This window comes from Ambystoma mexicanum, chromosome 14 (genome assembly GCF_040938575.1).
Source record: "Ambystoma mexicanum isolate Mex_15411 chromosome 14, UKY_AmexF1_1, whole genome shotgun sequence".
Taxonomy (NCBI): Eukaryota; Metazoa; Chordata; class Amphibia; order Caudata; family Ambystomatidae; genus Ambystoma; species Ambystoma mexicanum.
The window spans coordinates 606,793,347-606,812,845 of NC_090940.1; the positions used below are offsets into that span (position 1 = coordinate 606,793,347).

The 19,499-nt window shown below is 47.8% G+C and overlaps 1 protein-coding gene across 1 annotated transcript in view; it reads left to right on the plus strand.

Annotated features, from left to right (window-relative positions):
• The first annotated feature begins 12,119 nt into the window (after positions 1-12,119).
• VIPAS39 (VPS33B interacting protein, apical-basolateral polarity regulator, spe-39 homolog) overlaps positions 12,120-19,499 on the plus strand; it is a 375,619-nt gene continuing 368,239 nt past the window's right edge. Inside the window, exon 1 of the mRNA XM_069637994.1 lies at positions 12,120-12,203. The gene's annotated coding sequence lies outside the window, so the exon portion shown is untranslated. The remainder of the gene's footprint in view (positions 12,204-19,499) is intronic.

A 19,499-nucleotide genomic window follows, 5' to 3' on the forward strand; every position in this document is an offset into this window, starting at 1 on the left:
CAAGATCCTGAGAGAAACCAAAGATCGGATGAAGATACAGGCAGACAGGAAGAGGAGTGTAGAACCAGATTTTCAGGAGGGAGACAGGGTGTGGCTATCCTCAAAGAACCTGCCACTTCACAACCTGCCCGTCAAACTGGCTCCCCAATTTTTTGGGCCCTTCGTTATTACCAAGCGGCTGTCCTCTGTAGCCTTCCGTCTCCGATTACCCCCTTCTTGGCATATACACCCCGTTTTCCATGTGTCCTTGTTGAAACCCTACATGGTCGATACCTACGGCTGCACCTGTCCTCGCCCGGCCTCTGTCCTGGTGCAAGGCGTTCCAGAGTTCGAGGTTCACGAGATTTGTGATGCCCGTTATCGCAGGGGGGTACTCCACTATTTAGTTGATTGGAAAGGGTACCCGGCCTGTGATTGTACCTGGGAACCGCACCGGCACGTTCATGCCCCCTGTCTGTACGTGAATTCTATAGACGGTTTCCTTGGAAACCTGGGGCCCCGGGTCTTCCTGGGAGGGGGCATAGTGTCATGTCACGTGGGAGACCGGAGTCTGCCGCTCCATTTTCCTCCTGGCGAGTCTACCCGCGCGTTCGCGTCTGGGGACTCGCCAGAGGAGGAGCGTTGGGTGTTGGGCCCGGCGGCCTACGGCGCATGCGCGGGAGACCTCTGTCGCGGTTCCGCGCATGCGCCGTGGACTGGGCTCGCCTCCTTGGAAGGGTTTGCCTTCCAGGCCTCGTTGTGGGTTCGCCGGTGCCCGGAGACGAAGCGGCTTGCGTTCCAAGCGTCTCGGGCGCAGGCGACCCATAAAAGAGGCCACGAATCGATGCAACCCGCGTCTCAACGCGGTTTGCTTCGCTTCGCTTTGTTTGTTCCTGTGCTCCTGTACTTACCTGGGTCCAGTCCTGGGCCAGCCCTCTACCTTCCTGAGACTTGCCCTGAGCCTGCCTGTTTACCCCTACCTGGGCCCTGTCCTGGGCCAGCCAACTACTTACCTAGGGCCTGCCCTGGGCCTGCCTGCTACTCTTACCTGGGTCCTGTCTTGGGCCTGCCTGCCCACTCCTGCCATAATCCCGTCCAGAACCTGCCAATCACTTACCTGGGCCCTGCCAAGCAACTCTTCCAGGTCTACTCTGGGTCCGCCTACTCGGCTCCTTTTAGGGCCAGACTGCTAGTTATATCTGGTCTCCCTCATTCCTGTCTGCCTGCTCCTGTCGGACCACCAGCATCTGCCAAGATCTTTTCTTTCTGCGGTATTGACCTGTCTTGCCGCGTCGGACATTTTGACTCCTACTGCAGTTCTTGAGCCTCCGGAGTATTGTCATCGGACTTCATCTTGCCAGCAATCTTCACCTAAACTTTGGCCTCACCAGTCTGTGCTTGCACAGTCCCGCTGTCACAGTTATCAGAATAGTGCCTTCGTGACATTAGGAGTCGGTCCATCCTCCACCCATTTCTAATCGTGGGTGGTGGAGAGGCTGGATCTTCGTGCCACTTGTTCATCTTTTCACGAGCTCCAGACTGGCGACCTCTGCAAGATCGACCTCCAAGACATCAGGTACGCGGCCCTCTCGGGCTTCCCAACTTGACAGATGGGAGTGGAAGAACATTTGATCAATCCTAAACTTGTACCTATCATTCCCGAACAAAGAATTCTAGGTGTAATCGCCACACAATCCATAGAGGAAGTTAAGGATAAAGCCAGGCTACTGGTAACTCCAGCAGACATACAGAATTGGCATCTGCAGGGAAAGGACTTTACGGTGAAGGACAACCTATTATATTTCCAAGAACGGTTATACCTGCCCAGCACAGATTTACAGAAAAAGGTAATCTCTTGTTATCACGATTCTTTAATGGAAGGACATCCCGGTATGACCAAGACCTCGGAAAAGATCAAGCGCTACTTCTGGTGGCCGTCTTGGAAAAAAGATATCAGAGACTTTATAATGTCCTGTGGAGTATGCGCCCAAAACAAGAGTCAAAAGGAAAAACCAGCCGGCCTCTTACGCCCTATTGACATCCCGCCTCGCCCTTGGCATACGCTTTCTATGGACTTCATCACCGATCTACCTCCATGCTCCGGATACAATACGATCCTAGTAATCGTGGACCTATTCTCCAAGATGGCGCATTTCATTCCACTTAAAGGCTTACCAACAGCAGCAACTCTGGCCCGAGAATTTCTCAAAAACATCGTCCGACTGCACGGTTTTCCTTCAGTTCTAATTTCGGATCGAGGTAGTCAATTTATTTCTCATTTTTGGCGAAGTTGCTGTCGGTCGGCTCAAATTGATGTGAGACTTTCGACCAGCCACCACCCTCAAACCGACGGACAAACCGAGAGGACCAATCAAACTCTGGAACAGTATTTGCGCTGCATGCTACAACAAACTAAAAAAACTTGGAAAGATATCCTTTGGATAGCCGAATATGCCTACAATAACTCTGTCCACTCGGGAACTGGGAAGACCCCGTTTTTTCTTTTATACGGTAGTCACCCTCGAACCTCAGAGTTGGATCCACTCCAAGATCTTGGAACACCAGCAGTAGACCACCTGCATTCTACAATCACCCAAGCCTTTAAGGAAGCCGTTTCTCACCTTCAAAGGGCTAAAGAACAATACAAGAAAGGAGCAGACCAACATCGGAAGGAAGCCCCCCAATATCAAGTAGGAGATCAAGTCTGGTTATCCACCAAATATCTACCTCTAAAAGGACCACGCACATTCAACCCAAGATACCTTGGTCCCTATTCCATCACTACCATAGTAAATCCAGTAGCGGTCAAGTTGGACTTGCCCCCTCACATGAAGATACATCCGGTCTTCCACGTCTCTCTATTAAAACCCGTACAACCTCAAACCCGACTAACTACATCTCCAAAACCTATTCTAGTTGATGGAGAACTCGAGTTTGAAGTCAAAAGCATCCTGGATTCCAAGATCTCCAAATCTAAACTATTTTACCTGATTGACTGGAAAGGCTACGGTCCCCAAGAAAGATCCTGGGAACCTGCAGAATATGTCCACGCGCCTCGTCTAATCAAAAGATTTCATCGAACATTTCCTAACAAGCCCAAACCCCCGGAGAAGCCCGGTTTGGGAGGGGCCTTGAGGGGGGGTGCTGTCATGATCTCTGCTTCCAAAAGATCTGTCATGATCTCTGCTTCCAAAAGATCAGGACTTGCCCGACTCCCTTGGAAGCAGACCCATAACCCCGGTACCGAGTGCCAGCCAGTCCCAATTGGGACCTTTTGGACCCTGTCCTGGCGCCAGTGGCACCAGGCTCATAAAGATGCCCAGTCCCAGCGCTGGAAGCGAAGGGCTCATAATGCTTGGGTGGACTTACCTGCAGCAGACCATGCTGCTTACTTACCTGCCAGTTGAACCCCTGATCCTCTTCTGTTTGGGACTACTTTTCCTGTTGGGTGGGGCAGGAGCCACTCCCTAGGTTCAGAACACTGGAACTCTTCTGGAAAGCAGGAACTCTTTTCTTAGGCGTGGCTGTGGAAGGAGGCACCTAAGCACTGCAGGAGGCTATTTAAACCACACCCGATGGATGAATCTTGCTTTGCGTTATTCTGCATTCTCTGCAGCAGAACGCTCATCGTGTCTTCTGCTTCTGATCCTGGGCCTAAGGGAACAAAGGCTTACCATCCTGGAATCCAGTCTTCAGCAGCCACTGTAAAGACAAAGAAAGAACAGGTTAGCACTACGGTCTTCAGTGGCAGCGCATCTCTTACCTGGTCCATCGGCTGTCACCAACGCCTCGCGCTGCATTCCGGCATCTGAAAGACAAAGGCTTACCTACTCTTTGCATGCTCCGGAGGTCTTCGCACTGCATTCCGGCATCTGAAAGACAAAAGCTTACCAGCTCTTTGCACGCTCTGGAGGCCTTCGGCGCTGCATCCCGCATCTGAAAGACAAAAGAAGGTGCGTTTAAAGACATTGGGCAACTTTATTACTCACGTGCCATTACTCCTTCCCACGCCGAATCCAGTGGGTATTCCAGCACCCTTCAGCTGCTCTAAAGCTCCGAACTTGTACCTGCAAGATAAAAGGGACAGTTAGTGCGCATCGTGAAGCAGGCTACAAGCGCTTACTTACGTGCTTCCAGGCGCTTCTATTCCTCACGCGGGTTCGATCCTCAACTCTCATCAGCCTGCCATCCGCCATCGCCGGAACCCTGCAAAACAAGAGATATCATTACAAAAGACTTTTAAGACATTTGAAGTGCCCAGAACTTACCGTTCGTGCAGTTAACGACGGACAGCAGTCCTCTGAGGTCAAGAGGCCTGCACCCTTATCCAGTGAAGAAACTGGTTACGGCACCCTGCCCCGAGGCAGATGGAGAGCTCGGCGTTCACTTACCTAAGGTGAGGGTGTTAACCTTTGGGGTTCTACAGGAGAAGAGAAAGGGAAGAGGAGAGAGGCACCCAATAACCCCAGTTCATTAATCCCATATTTTCTATCTGCAGACATCTTACTCTTCGAGTCAGACATACAGTGCACAGAGGTCCAGCCCAAAGAGCCAACCGTGTGTTACACATCACCTTTGAAGATACGGCATTCACCCAGTCAAGACCGGCGCCTCTGCGGGAATCAGGTGAGCGTTACATGTCTCCATTCCAAGAATGTGTCTCTGATGGCTAAGAGTTTGCGTTCCGTAATGGAGTAGTTCCTTTCGTAAGGTGTCAATTTACGAGAGAAGTAGGCAACATGATGAATCTCGCCCGTGTGAGGACAGGTTTGTGACAACACCGCACCAAGAGCATAGCCTGAGGCGTCTGCCTCCACAATGAATGGAAGATCAGGATCGGGATGTTTGAGGACAGGGGCGGAAGTGAAGGCGGCTTTTAGCTGATCAAAAGCCTTCTGAGCTTCAGAAGACCATACAAATGGCACCTTGGCACTTGTCAGGGAGGTAAGAGGCGCAGAGATTTCAGAAAAGCCGTTGATGAAGCGTCTATAAATATTTGCGAATCCCAGGAATGATTGCAAAGATTTGACTGAATTGGGCACAGGACATTCCAGGATCGCGCTAATTTTGGACTGGCTCATGCGCACCCCATTGTTAGTAAGGTCATACCCCAAAAATTCCACCTCCGAGGCGTGAAATATGCACTTTTCGGCTTTTACAAACAGTTTGTGATCCCTCAGACGTTGGAGCACTGTTTTGACATGTAGTTCGTGGTCTTCCTGGTTTCGTGAATAGATCAAAATGTCATCCAGGTAGACTACAACAAACTGGTCAAGGATGTCATAGACCAAATCGTTCATGAATGCCTGAAAGGTGGCCGGGGCATTACATAGCCCAAAGGGCATCACCAGGTATTCAAATAGACCGTAACGCGTTTTAAAAGCGGTCTTACATTCGTCCCCCCTTCTCATACGGACCAGGTTATAAGCTCCTCTGAGATCGAGCTTGGTAAATACTTTGGAGGATCCCAACTGATCGAGGAGAACAGAGATCAGGGGGAGTGGGTACTGGTTCTTTATGGTAGCTGCATTCAATGCACGATAGTCAATACAGGGACGTAAGTCTCCTTCCTTTTTAGGAACAAAAAAAAGCGGTGATGCAATTGGTGATTTGGATGGACGAATAAATCCCATGGCCAAAGCCTTGTCTATGTACTCTTTAAGTACCTCATCTTCTTTGAGAGTGAGCGAATACACCCTGCCGCATGGTATCTTTACACCCCGTACTAGGTCTATTGGACAATCATAGACCCTATGTGGAGGTAGAGTCTCTGCCATCCCTTTGTCGAATACATCCGCATAGTCTGCATATTGAGAAGGTACCATAGAGACAGCGTTGTTAGAAATGGCTCCAATATGCATAGTAGGAGATACCAGTGCCCTGACAGGACTATCCTGGCTAATTCCAAGCAATGTAGTGCATCAGGTATTGCATATGTTGAAAGGGAACTGAATCTGAGGTGCCGACCAATCGATGGCAGGGTTATGGAGCTTCAGCCATGGAATACCCAGAATGACCCTGTAGGCCGGCGCTTTCATGATATCGAATGATATCTCTTCAGTATGGCCTTCGTTGGTACTCATATGTAATGGAACCGTCTGGTGAGTTATCATTCCGGATACAAGGATCGAACCGTCCACTGCATTCACTGTTTCAGGTATACCTTTGCGAATCAGTGGTATCCCTGACATAGAGGCAAATCATTGGTCAACATAATTGCCGTTGCTCCTGAATCAATCACTGCTGTTGTCTGGAATGAACCACCATGACTCAGGGAAAACGTAACAGGAAGGCGGACTAGATGGCTCGGGTTCTGTACTGTAGAGTCCAAAGGTGAACTTCCCAACTTAGGGACTCCGTCTACTGTCGGGATTTGGCGTTTCCTGCCTTTCTTTTGGGTTTTTTGGGACATTCAGGCAGTAAATGGTCAGAGGCCCCACAATACATGCAGAGATTGTGCGATCTACGATATTCTCATTGAGCAGGGGTGAGTGGACCCCTAATCACACCAATCTGCATAGGTTCTGGCGCAGGAAGTGAAGAGGACGATAGTCTCCGCTGGAACCATGCTGAACAAATCAGGTTTCTTTTCACCACGTCTTTCGGATTTACGGGCATCAATCTGAAGGACTAGACTAGCAGTTCCCCAAATGCCGTGGGGACTACCGGAACAGTGGAGAGGATGTCCTTTAACTCATCTGAGAGGCCTTGATAGAAGACTGCAGTTTTCTTCTCTTCGGGCCAATCAGTTTCTGCTACCAGCTGATTGAAACGGGCCAAATAAACCAATAGGGAGTTGTTCCCTTGTCGATGCTTTAAGAGTTCCAGGTCAGTAGCTTGAGTAGTATAACGTGTATCAAACACTTTACTCATCGTAGCAAGAAGGGCATCACAATTGTAGAGAACATGACTGTTGGATTCTAACAATGGGTTAGCCCACGCGGCTGCAGTGCCTCCCAAATGTGACAAAACAAAAGCCGCTTTAGTAGTAGAAGTAGGGAATGAAGCGGGACGGCACAAAAAATGCAGTTTGCATTGATTGATGAAGGTTCGGTATTGTTTAGGATCGCCTCGGAAGCGTTCAGGAGGAGCTAGAGGAAACTGGGTTGTAAGCATAATAGGGTTTGATTCCTGCTGTGGAGGCGGAAACCCTGATCCTGAAGCCGCAGCACCGGCCATCTGTGGCGCTGGAGTGGTAACCAAGGCCTGAATGGCGTCCATACGTTGACGCAGTGCCTCTTGTGCATTGGTCAAGTCGGCTCGTAGATCCGTGACCATTTGCACGATTTGAGTCAAAGCATCACTGGCCTCCGTGGACATTGTTCGTGGCTGCTAATTCTGTTACTCACCACTCCGAAGTAGACCCAAGACGTGGATGAGTGACCTTGGAGATAATGATTGTACAAGAACCAATATTCAGCCTTCCATCCCAGCTCCCATGAGTACAAGACTCAGGCTTCCTCAAAGAGGGGCTCTTTTCTACAATGTACCTCTCTGCTGTTTCGATTGGGACAGACAGAGGTGTCAATTCAATAAAAGAGCGGGGAGAACACACACTGCCAATACCAATGCTGCAAAGGAATACAAAGCTATTATACAGTGTTGAGAATAAACCAAGCAATCAGAACAGCAGTATAATACAGAGAAAATACCTAGGTAAGTATTGGAGTGGAGCTTCCCTGGGGTGAATCTACAAAATATCAATAAGCACAGTGAGTGAAAGGAATTCTAAAGAGACTTCCTAAAGTATTGAACCAATGACAACCAACCTGAAATATGGGTATTTTGAGGATGGATAATAGTCCAGGAAACAGAAGACAACGATAGGAGAAAACAACAAACAGGAATGATAGTATAGGGAAATAAACCTGAGCGGCACGAGGGTCGCACTAGTGCCGGGTTGGTGCAGAATCAGCAAAGTGTTTATATGCACTTGAAGACAAGTTCACAAGACAGTCACTCAATGTCCCAAAATCCAACAAAAGGAAAAATCCAGTCAAGGCCGTGGAGAAATGATTACAAATAGCAGAGATGGAGTTGCCAACTACAAATATGTACCTGAGCACACACGCATCCATATAAGGCGTGGAAGAGTTCCGGATGGTTGTTAGCAAGTCACCTGCGAGGAGGGCAAAGTCTTTCTGCGTCTGGTAGCAGCTAGCTGGGATGAGGTACCGCAAGAGACAACAGAAAGCAGGAAGAATAACCCAATAACGTTCCGGGTCAAAAGCCAGGCGAGCACGACAGGAATAAAGGAGGAGGCAAGCCAATCCAGAAGCCAGGCAAGGGTCAGAACCAGGTAAGCAGATTAGGAATTTGTGCGGCGGAAACACGAAGGAGTAAACGGACGTAACCGCTGTAGCTTGTAACGCTAATTAGCAGCAAAGAGCCCCTTGAAAGATGGTGGTTTTAAAGCTGTATGGGGCGTGTCTTGCTGTACGTCTTCCACGTACAGGACGTGTCAGCTGACACGGACTCCGTCGTAGTGTGTACAGGCGCCATTGCAATCTGTATCTGCTCCACAGAGGAGCTTCTAAAGGAGTCGAAATCTGCAAGGAAGCCCGCAGGGAAACCCAAAGTGTAACAGTACTCCAGATTCACGTGCCCATCCCTCCAGATCTCATGTCCTCATCACCCCATTCACATCCAGATGCCCCATTCCTCCATTCATTCTCCATTCACACAGAGGCCCACAGCCCTACATGCCTCCCACATCCCTCCCATCTACACCCAGATGCCCAACCCCATATTCAGACTTGCATGCTGCATTCTTTCCCACCTTGTCCATCCATACCCAGACCCCCCCATCTCTTCATTCAAACCCAGATGCCCATCCCTCCTTTCCCTTTACACATGGATGGAATGGATAGAGTAGATGAGTAGAGTGGATGGAATAGATTGAGTGGACGAAATGGACAGAATGGATGAAGCGGATGGAATGGATAGAGTGGATGGAATCGATGAAATGGATAGAATGGATGAAATGGATAGAATTGGTGTAATGGATAAAATAGAGGGGATGGATATAATGAATAGAGTAGATGAATAGATAGAGTGGATGAAATGGATGGAATGGACAGAGTGGACAGAATGAATGGGGCAGAGGGAATGGGTGGAATCGATGGAGTCGATGAGTGGACAAAGTGGATCGAGTCGATGGAGTGGACGATCTGGATAGAGATACAAATGCAAATGTTAACATGCCCACACGTGTATCACTGTGTACCATGCCCTCCTGTTCCCATGTTGTTGCTATATATCCGTATCCTCCCACCCCGTCGCTGTAATAGCAGCCCCGGTCTGTATATGTCTGTATGTAGCACTGTTCCCTGCCACCCTGTTCACGTGCCTGGTCTCGGGCGCTTTAAAGATAACCATCATATCACATCAAGAAAAAAGAGATAACTCCAGGACTCAGCACCAGTAGAAAAGTAAACGATTGTTTTAATGTACAATCAAAATTGAAGAGTTAGCGCTCTCCTTGGTGATTACACGTGTTTCGGCTCACCCGAGCCTTTATCAAATCAGGGCCGATAGTAACACGATAAAGTCCATATGACTGTTGTCAGGTGAAATGATAACTGGGACAAATCCCCAAATTCAGTAATCCTGCTGCTCAGATTCAAACGCCTCGGCAGGATTACTGAATTTGGGGATTTGTCCCAGTTTACTTTTCTACTGGCGCTGAGTCCTGGAGTTATCTCTTTTTTCTTAGTTTACTTGAGGACGGTCAGGGCTTATTTTCTGTCCAAATCCAGTGACCCGCGACATTTTTGGGACCCCAGTGAACCAAATAATTACTTTTCTGGCCGATTGACAGGGATTGTAAGGAGTCGCCTGCCTGAGCAACTTGCAATTAAGCCCCCTTTTTTTGAAACACAATCATATCACATCACTACGCTTACTTTACACCATCATTCAACTAGAACACAGCTATACCCCGATTAATTCGGCCTAGCTTTTCACATACAAATACGACCCCATGATCACCTCATCACCCTAATAAAACGCAGCCAGCCGAGCACATTCCGGCCAAGTTGCTCACATATGCGTCCTTCAGGCCTAACGGAGCCAGAGCCCAGTCTAGGTGTCCACCCACCAGACTGCACACATAAAACTGATATCGCCAGCACCACACCCAATGCTAGGATGCAGCTACCACCCGGCAATTACATCAGCTGCACACATATCCGTTGCAACCATACACCCTCCAACACTATCTCTCTATACTGACTAGAACCATGGTTCCCGGGGGCGTTCAACCTACCAGCGCTTTGAGGTCATACCAATGATATATAGAGCGCTATATAAATGCCAAGTAACATAACATAGCATGCTGCACATTCACATGCCTCCAATCACCCCACCAGGCCCAAGTGGCAAATCTGTCCCTCCGAGCCAGGCCACCACCATGCCACCCCCCCCCCCCGGCTCGCATGCCCCAGCCCTCTATGCCCCCACTCATAAGCAGATACCCCAGCCCTACATGCCCCATCCCTCCGTCCAAACACGTTCCAGATTCAAATGCCACCCCCCCCCTCTCGGGACCCACATGCCACCCCTCATCAAACCCACACAAGGACACCAACATCCGCCCTTCCTGAACTACACCAAGATGCTCCAACCCTCTTTCCAGAGCCACACCCAGATGCTTCACTTCTAATTCCAGACTCTCACACAGACTGCGCCATCTGCCCTGTCTCTAAACCCACACCCGGATTACCCCATCCCTTCCTTGACACCCACATGCTCCCACCCCTCCGGTAGACCAACATCCTTCTCCCCGCACCTACATACCCCATCCCTCCATTCACACGCAGATGCCCCATCCTCCCACAGGAGTGCCCCAGCCCTCACTCAGACCCACATGCCCCATCCCTCCATTCCAGATCCATGATGCCCCCCTCTGATGCAGACCCCACCAAGATACAACCAATCCCCCTTCCGATCCAGACCCCACCAATGTGCTCCCTTACCCCCCAGACCTGCATCAATTATTTATTGGTCATTTGTTAGGCGCTTATACAATTAGCAATCCACAGGGAAAACCGCGTAGGAACAGGGGAAGGTATAATTAATAATACATACAAACAGTAATGAGGGTAAAAAAGGGAGGGGAGACTAACCTACTATGCCTTGTGAGTGTTCAGAATATGCAAGTGCAGGGGGGGGGATGAGGGATAGGTGGTATGGCGCTCATGGAGAAATGCTCAGGGGGAGGTGGTAATGGCACCTTTTGTCATTAAAGGCACCCACGGCAGAGGAGAGCATTTACCAGCAAAAGCCCGACTGCCGCGCCTTCTCCCACTACACCAGCTCGGGGGAGCCCTTGAAAGACTCCCCCGTGCTGGCGTGGCGGGGGCTAAAGGCGCCCCGGGCAGTCACCCAGCTCGCCCCCCCTCCATTGAGGCCGGCTCTGGCTAGGGCACACTCGTGTCACACCTTTGGTGCACCCAGCCCCTTCTTTTGTTTAAAAGGAGTGGGTATTTAAGCACGTTATAGATGCGCAACTAAAACAAAACAAAAAAAACAATTAGGCAACTAAAAAACATAACAAAAAAAACAATTCCTGTAACAGCGCCTCGATGCCCGCAGGCTGTGGGGGCACTTTAAAAATGCAAATTAAAAATAATGCCAATCCTTCCGCCATATAGCAAGATGCCCAATCCCACTTGCAGACCCACACCAAGATGCCCATGTGCCGCTCCCCGCACCACACGCAGATAGCCCCAGTCGACCCCCTCTAAAACCAGCCATCCGAGACACACTCCCAAACATTAAATTCCCCTTTAAATCAGTTCTCTAAATAGTGTTTTATTAGCCTACGCTTTGATCAGTTAAACACCACCATCCACTGCCCCTGCAATGTTCCTTTTCTTAGCCATCCATACCTTCCACACTGAATAGCTAATGATTTTTGAAGTAAATATAATGTTCCGCTCCCCGTCTCCATCTGGAGTATTGCAGAAACGTGCCCAGTATGCCCATTTTAATCCCAGCCACCCAAGACCACGCAGATGGCGGTTGCTATGGCAGCCGAAACGTTCCCGGTACCAGTCACGAAAATCACAACTAGAGGGACAAGGTGACGCACGCAGGACGCTACGTGCATGGCAGGGAACGGAACGTGACCACGGTCACGTGACGAAGAGTGGGCGGGGCGTTGACATGGTGCGCTTTTCTGATGGGGAGGAAGTAGACAGGACCCCTCTTAGGATGTCAAGGTAAAGGGCACAGGGAGCGCTTTGCAGTCAGGATGCGGCTAGAAAAAAGCGCCTGCCACCAACTGCCAACCATTCTTCATAAAACGGGCGTACGACACTTCTCAGAACTTAGAATCTACGTTCTGTGAAGTGTCAGGCTCCGGGTATTTTCGTTGTTGTGTCAAAAAATAAATTGCACCGCATTTGAAACAGTCGTTTGCCCCGCATCCCTTTCGCGCCCTGTATTCCCATGAATGTGTTGAAAGAGCTGGGTTTGAAATAAAATATAGTACCTATTGGGAACGCCATTGAATGGGAGGCTGCCTAGATAGATGTTATGGGCAGGTGACTTGCTGTTTTTTTTTTACTGTCAATAAGACATACATGCCAACATTCTGTGACCAAAAATCTGTAGGAATCTTAGTTTCAAAAATAGTCGGGCGAGGAGGTAATGATAGGAATAGGGCGCGTCAGCAGCCCATTGTCATTGAGTGAGCCTGCAGCTGTGGGTGCATTCAATGACAATAAGGCGCCTGCCACGCCTTGTGCCACCACGCCAGCTTGGGGGAGCCTTTGAAAGACTCCCCCCGACCTGGCGTGGTGGGGGGCTAATGGCGCCTTTTGTCAAAGGCACCCGTAGCAGAGGGGTGCATTTAGCTCGCCGCTGTGGGCGCCTTTTACATCAAAAGCCTGCATTCCGGGCCTTCTCCCGCTACGCCAGCTCGTGGGAGCCCTAGAAAGACTCCCCCGAGCTGGTGTGGTGGGGGGCTAATGGCGCCTTTTGGCAAAGGCACCTGCAGCGGAGGGGCGCATTTAGTCTGCCGCCGTGGGCGCCTTTTATATCAAAAGCCTGCATGTCGCGTCTTCTCCCGCTACGCCAGCTCGGGGGAGCCCTTGAAAGACTCCCCCAAGCTGTCGTGGTGGGGGCCTAATGGACCCTTTTATCAAAGGCACCCACAGCGGAGGGGCGCATTTAGCCCGCCGCCGTGGGTGCCTTTTACTCAAAGGCCTGCATGCTGCGACTTCTCCCGCTACGCCAGCTCGGGGGAGCCCTTGAAAGATTCCCCTGAGCTGGCGTGGTGGGGGGCTAATGGCGTCTTTTGTCAAAGGCACCCGCAGCGGATGGGCGCATTTAGCCCGCCGCTGTGGGCGCCTTTTATATCAAAAGCCTGCATGCCACGCCTTCTCCCGCAACGCCAGTTCGGGGAGCCCTTTCTAAAAAAAAAAATCTGTATTTGTTGCCAATAAATCTGTAGGCGGTAGGACTGCTTAGAAAGCGGTATCCTACCGCTTACATCGGTAGGGTTGGCAAGTATGATAAGATAAGGTGCATGAACTACGTTTTAGGCACTGACTGTTTTATCCCCAGAAGCACAACTCCCATGCTTTGATGCAATCAGGTCTTTTGGAATTTGAGAGTGAAAACGTGTACTATTGCATGGTGAGTTTTTAATGTATAACCTGTGATTCAATGAATTGACCAAGGGGTTCTAATAGGTGAAAACTACTTTTTAATGTTAATGTGCAAAACGCAGATTGGTTAAGAGGATGTTGTGCTTGATTACATTGTCCTTTAAAACATTGTAATTGTTTATTTGTAAAGCGCTTATACACAAGTGAAGTTCTTCAAAGCGGGAAGGGAAAAAGGGAATACAGTCATTCTTCGGCCTTGAAAATTCTGAATGATCTTAACAAAATAACTACCATACTAGGCCAGAGGCATTTCAACTAGTGCCAGTGCATGACCGGAAGAAATAAGGGGAGCAGGGGGAGGAGGAGAGCATACAATAATAAACTACCATACTATGCCTAACAACTAGACAGTGCATGACAGAGAAGGGGGGGGGGAGAAGAGGACATACAGAACAATAAACTGCCGTATTAGGCCTGGCGACATTTCAGGTACATCCAAGCGAGGGAGGGGGGACGGAGGGAGATGGAACAGACAAACTTGTTAAGTCTAGTATGTACACAGTAGTGCAAGTGCGCTGACAGGAAGTGTGTGGGGGGGCTTAGTGCGCCCAGTCCAGGAAGGGCCTGGGTTAAGTGCAGAGTGGATTGCACCTCTCATGGAGCATGTGCCGTAGTGCCAAGCAGAGTGCATAGGCCCAGAGGCAAGTGCAGGACTGGAGGGGGGAGCCTGGGACCTTTGAGGGTCTGGAGGTGCACCATGCGACCAGTTATTGAAATGAGCAGTTTGGCAGGAAAAAGAAGGAGGGAAGCAGGAGAGAAGAGAAAGGGGGCTAGCAGAGGAGAGGAAGAGAAGAGTAAGGTCTTGAGTTTCCGGAACTTAAGGAAGTCCGGCTCAAGACGGAGAGAGGCAGGGAGGCACATTCAGAGGAGAAGGATCTACCCCAACATCTCTGTTTGGTAAAATGGTTCATCCGCAGAGAGTTGGAGGAGGCAGATAGGTGGGCTCTAGAAGGAGAGTATTTTGGAAGAGTGCGTTGTAAATGGTAAGGGCCGTGTCCCCAGAAAGCCTTGTGAATTATGCAGAGGGACTTGAACTTGATCCTTGCAGCTACTGGGAGCCAGTGTAGAGATTTCAGCACCGGAGAGATGCAGTCCATGGGCTTGAGTCCAAGGATAAGTCTCGCGGTTCGTTTCAGGATAAGTCGAAGAGGTCAGAGAGTAGCAGTCGGAAGTTTGAGGAAGAGACTGTTGTAGTAGTCCAGTCTGGAGAGAACCAGGTCTCTGGAGACGGTTCTATTACTACCACTACTTGCCCCTCCCTACCAACCAGCCTCGGGATCTCTTTGAGTCCAGCGCTGTACTTTCCAAATAACCTTCTGCTGTGTAATCCCTTAATTGCAGTTTTAAACAGTTTCTGATATAACGTTCTTAACGATGTGTGCCTTCAGACACTCGATTTAAGAAGAGTGTGTCTCATTGAATCTGTTCTTGTCTCATTGAATCTGTTATTTCTCCAAATTCCTGTTACAACAAGCACTGGCAAAGCAAACAGTAGTGCCTCTTGTATAGGCATAAGGTACACATTTGTGTGACAATGCCATAATATTCACAGGTACTACCACCGTTTGCTACTTGTTGTCATTTTATGGTAATGCCTGAAAAATGTGGATCATATGTCTAAACAAAAGCCAAAACAGTTGGCTTTTCCAATGCTTGTTGGTTAATGTGAATACTAACGAGCATTCTTAGAAGTAGGATTTCTAAGTTACAAAAATAGTGATTGGCATAATGATATCACAGAGAATTACATCATGTGATCCAGTGATGTGACATTTTGATCATAGAAAGTGCTTCCAATAGTTGGCAGTCTCGAGCATTTCTTTCTGACCACAAGCAAATCAATCGCTAAGAGAAAAGGACAGCCCACGCCACTCTGTATTCCACCTGGCAACCAGGAAATATACTTTCAAATAGGCATTTTGATAATGTGTTTACTAAAACACAAACTCCATATTAAAACTGGGCAAAAGGTTAACATAATCTCTGAAAAAACAAGATAACTGCCATCACAGAAGGCATGAATGGGGAGAAGAGAAAGATGTAAATAATTTGTCAGGTAGTAAGTAATTCCTGTCTAAACTTCTTTAGCTTGCCTATGTTGTGTTATGTTGCTGCCGCTTGTATAGCGCTCTACCACCCGACGGTATCTTGGCGCTGTGGTGAGGGAAAAAACCAGGGGACAGAACATAGAGGAAAAAAAACATAACTCCAATTGCATACTTTTCTACTAGCTATTTCGGATAGACACACGTTTTAAGAGCCTTTCGGCTCTTGGCATGATATTCCATCAACCTTTAAGTCAAGGGAAGGCTGTTGCAAAGGGACAGAGCGGCAACTGAAAAGGCTCAACCACCGACTGTTGCCTTCTAAAACTAATTTAAAAAAAAATGTTTTTATTTTATATAGTTGGACAAACCATCTTTTTAAAATATCACATACCAAACCAAAACATTACAATTACACATTCCATTTCCTCATAATAAAATATCAAGAATGGAAATAATTTTCCTCCAGAAAATTATGAAATGATAAATGCATGCCTCCTGATTGCCAATCTTGAACAGATGCCGTAAGTCTTCTGCCTGTGCCATCCCCTGTATACCCGCATCTCTTAGTGCGACCGTCCGTAGAGACTGAAGGGCCTCACAGGACATAAGGAGATGTCCAGCTGACCCCACATCCCAACACAGACGACATTGCCTACATTCTCGTTATATATTTACCCAGGCCCCAACTGTTTCCTTTGTCTTTACAAGAAAACTATGTATAAACCTCAGTGTTTTGTCTCTGACCAGGATATATTCCAAGAATCTTGTTGCGTGGCTCTTTGTTGCCAATTAGACCGTTAGTTGGACTTTATCAACACAATGTTCTCTATGTGCTTTTTATGTTTTCTAAATACCCAATTTAGCACTTCATCTGATGCCATCTTGAGCCATCTCATTGCAGTAGACCAGATTTTCATTATGCTACTATTTGTCATGCGATTGACTCTAGTTAATATTACTGCATACAGTGAACCCAACAAAGAGTTCACTGGAGTGTTAAGTGCCTTCCAGAGCAGGGACAGACAACTAAACTGTAGTTTCTCATAAATTGGTGTTACAATGAGTTTCAGATAGAGCATTTCACTGGACGTTTGAGGGCGTAGCCTTAGCAGTCTCTTTAATATCATTACCTCCAATTTACTGATTTCCTTTATATGGCACAGTGTCCAGATATCTGCCCCATATAGAATATTTGCCTGATCTAGTTGTAAGATTGCCTTCTGGGAGTAACCTCCGCCCTTAGCTGCGAAGGAACCGGTGGCTCCGGCTATTGTTACAGGTTTAAATTTTATATTTTCTGTGTCGGATCCCCCGCAGTTCTACATCCCAATAAATGGCAAGGTATTTAAAGACTGAGACAACTTCGACTAAAACACCATCCAAGGTCCAATTGCATTTTTTCACCTTCCCACGTTTCGGGCGGAAGACCATCATGTTAGTTTTGTCTGTGTTTATGACAACAGAGTTGCACTTAGCATAGTCTGTTAATTTGTTCAGTGACGCCTGCAAACCCCAGGGAGTGTAATTTGGGAGAACAAGGTCATCAGCGTATCCCAACCAATGCACTCATCCATCACCCAATTTTGGTGGGTTCATGGAACAATTGGTGATCTCATCACCCAGATCAGACAAATATAAGTTGAACAGCATAGTCCCCAGTATGCACCCCTGTTTGAGCCCTTTAGATGTTACGATCCATTCAGTTGTCCTGCCTGCCTGGTCCATACAAACCTTCACCCGAGTGCGATCGTGACGGCAAATTATCATCTTTAGACCTAATGGTATGCCACCTACGCACGGGTTATTCCAGAGCTTCGCTCTGTCAACCGTATCAAACTCTGCACTGAAGTCAATAAATAATGCGTGAACTTTCGTTTTACGTATGGATCATGCCTGCTGGATGATGGTATTCAAGGCAAGACAGTTGATAGTTGTGTTAGAGCCCTTGCGGAGGCCAGTTTGATTTAATGGTATAATGTTTTGTGCTTCCGACCAATCTTGGAGCTCTGACAATAGAATTCGAGCAAAGATTATTGCTGGGGTGTCTAACATCGCCAGAAGGCGATAATTGTTTGGATCAGTGTGCTTGCCTTTCTTTAACACTGGAACAAATATGCCTTCCCGCCACGATGCCGGGATTGTTTGTAACACCCTGATGCAACCAAAAAGCTAGTGAAAAGCCTTTGCCCAGAGAGCTGGATCAGTCTTAACTAAGGAGCTACAAATCCCATCCGCACCCTGGGCTCGAGAAGACTTGGAAGCCATTATAATGCCATATATATCACAGATGCTTTTTCCATATATCCATCTGGAGTTAGTTACATGCGCGCAAGTGTTACTTGTCACTCCCCCTCGAAAATGTTGCGCCACGTAAGATTCCCATATTTTCCCTGAGACTCCATTTATGTTTCTGGTTCTCAATATTTGAAATGCACACTCCACGTACCATTCACAGAAGAGCTTGATGTACACATGTAATCACTTCAGAGTTATTCTCTATATACCATCAAATCGGTAGGATTTGTAGCTGGTACTGGTTCAAAGAGACTGGTAGGTAGTGTGGCTATATAACTTCTATAATAATCTATGGACTGAACAAAAGAGTGATGATTCTCTTACAGCTTTATTTATTTATATATTGCCAGTCAATTGAGTAGAAACGCCACAAAGGGATAGGACACTCAAATAGAAACGCGTTACAAGCAAATGCATTACTTTAACTTCTTTCTTGAAAGAAAATAAGTTCCACTACTCCTCTTTCCAGAGCAGTATTGAAGGAGAAACATTTTGCCCATTGAAAGCTGTTTACACATGTTAAATTCTGCAAAGACAATTTTCTCTTGGACGAGGGCTACCTTTCCAGTTTATGCAGTTTCCGGTGCTTTTAGAGAGGAGTAGCCATGATACATTTGCTCTGCTTCAATTTGAAAACATCTTTGCCAACTAAGCTTCCTCTTAAGGATGAGGGGTGATTTTAAGCGTTCTCCAAGGAGGCTAATTCAGCAAGTGCTGACTCTAGTGCATGCCGCTGACTTTCAAAGAGATTACTAAAATCATTATTTATGTCAAATGGTAAAAAGAGCCCAGTGGCCCCTATTTCGAACCCTTTGTATATTCGTATTTGGGACAGCTTCTTTATCATTAGAACATTTGACAATTTGGAAAAAATTATGCGCCCTCTGGGTCTATCTTGCAGTTACAGAGCAGGAGCCCAGCTCAGTCCAGGGAATAAAACGGGACTTGGGGGAAGATAGGAGGCTGAAGTAGACAGTCCTTTTAGAAATGCCAAGCTTATGGAGAGGAGAACTCCCCAGGATACAGAGTCAGTGCGGGCCAATTCGGCGATGCCTAACACTGAACCTCTCAGAAGCAGTGAAAATTAACCAGAAACCTGTTGTGAGCTGTGACCAACGGCTCCTTCCACAACATACAGAGGACGCTCTGTGGCCGGCAGAGCTTGCTTACCAGGGCTTGAGGGCAGTAGCTGGAGGGACTCCTGTCTCCTTCCTGGATCTGTGGAAGTAGCCCCTGACTGCTGATATATATTTACCTGGTTCTATGTATTTTCGGCAAACTCTTAACCCGACAAATGTTTTATACAACATTTATTAATGCTTTTTTACTGCCAAAAGCTGGAGATAGTCCACCCCACCTCTCACCCTTCTAATATTGCCTCACCCCAACTTATCATCTACCTTTTGGTGGTAAACAAATTGGTTTTAAAAGGCAGGAAAATAAATGGGCACATCCTTCTTTATGAAAAGGCATTTACCATGCCTATATGTGAGAACTGAGT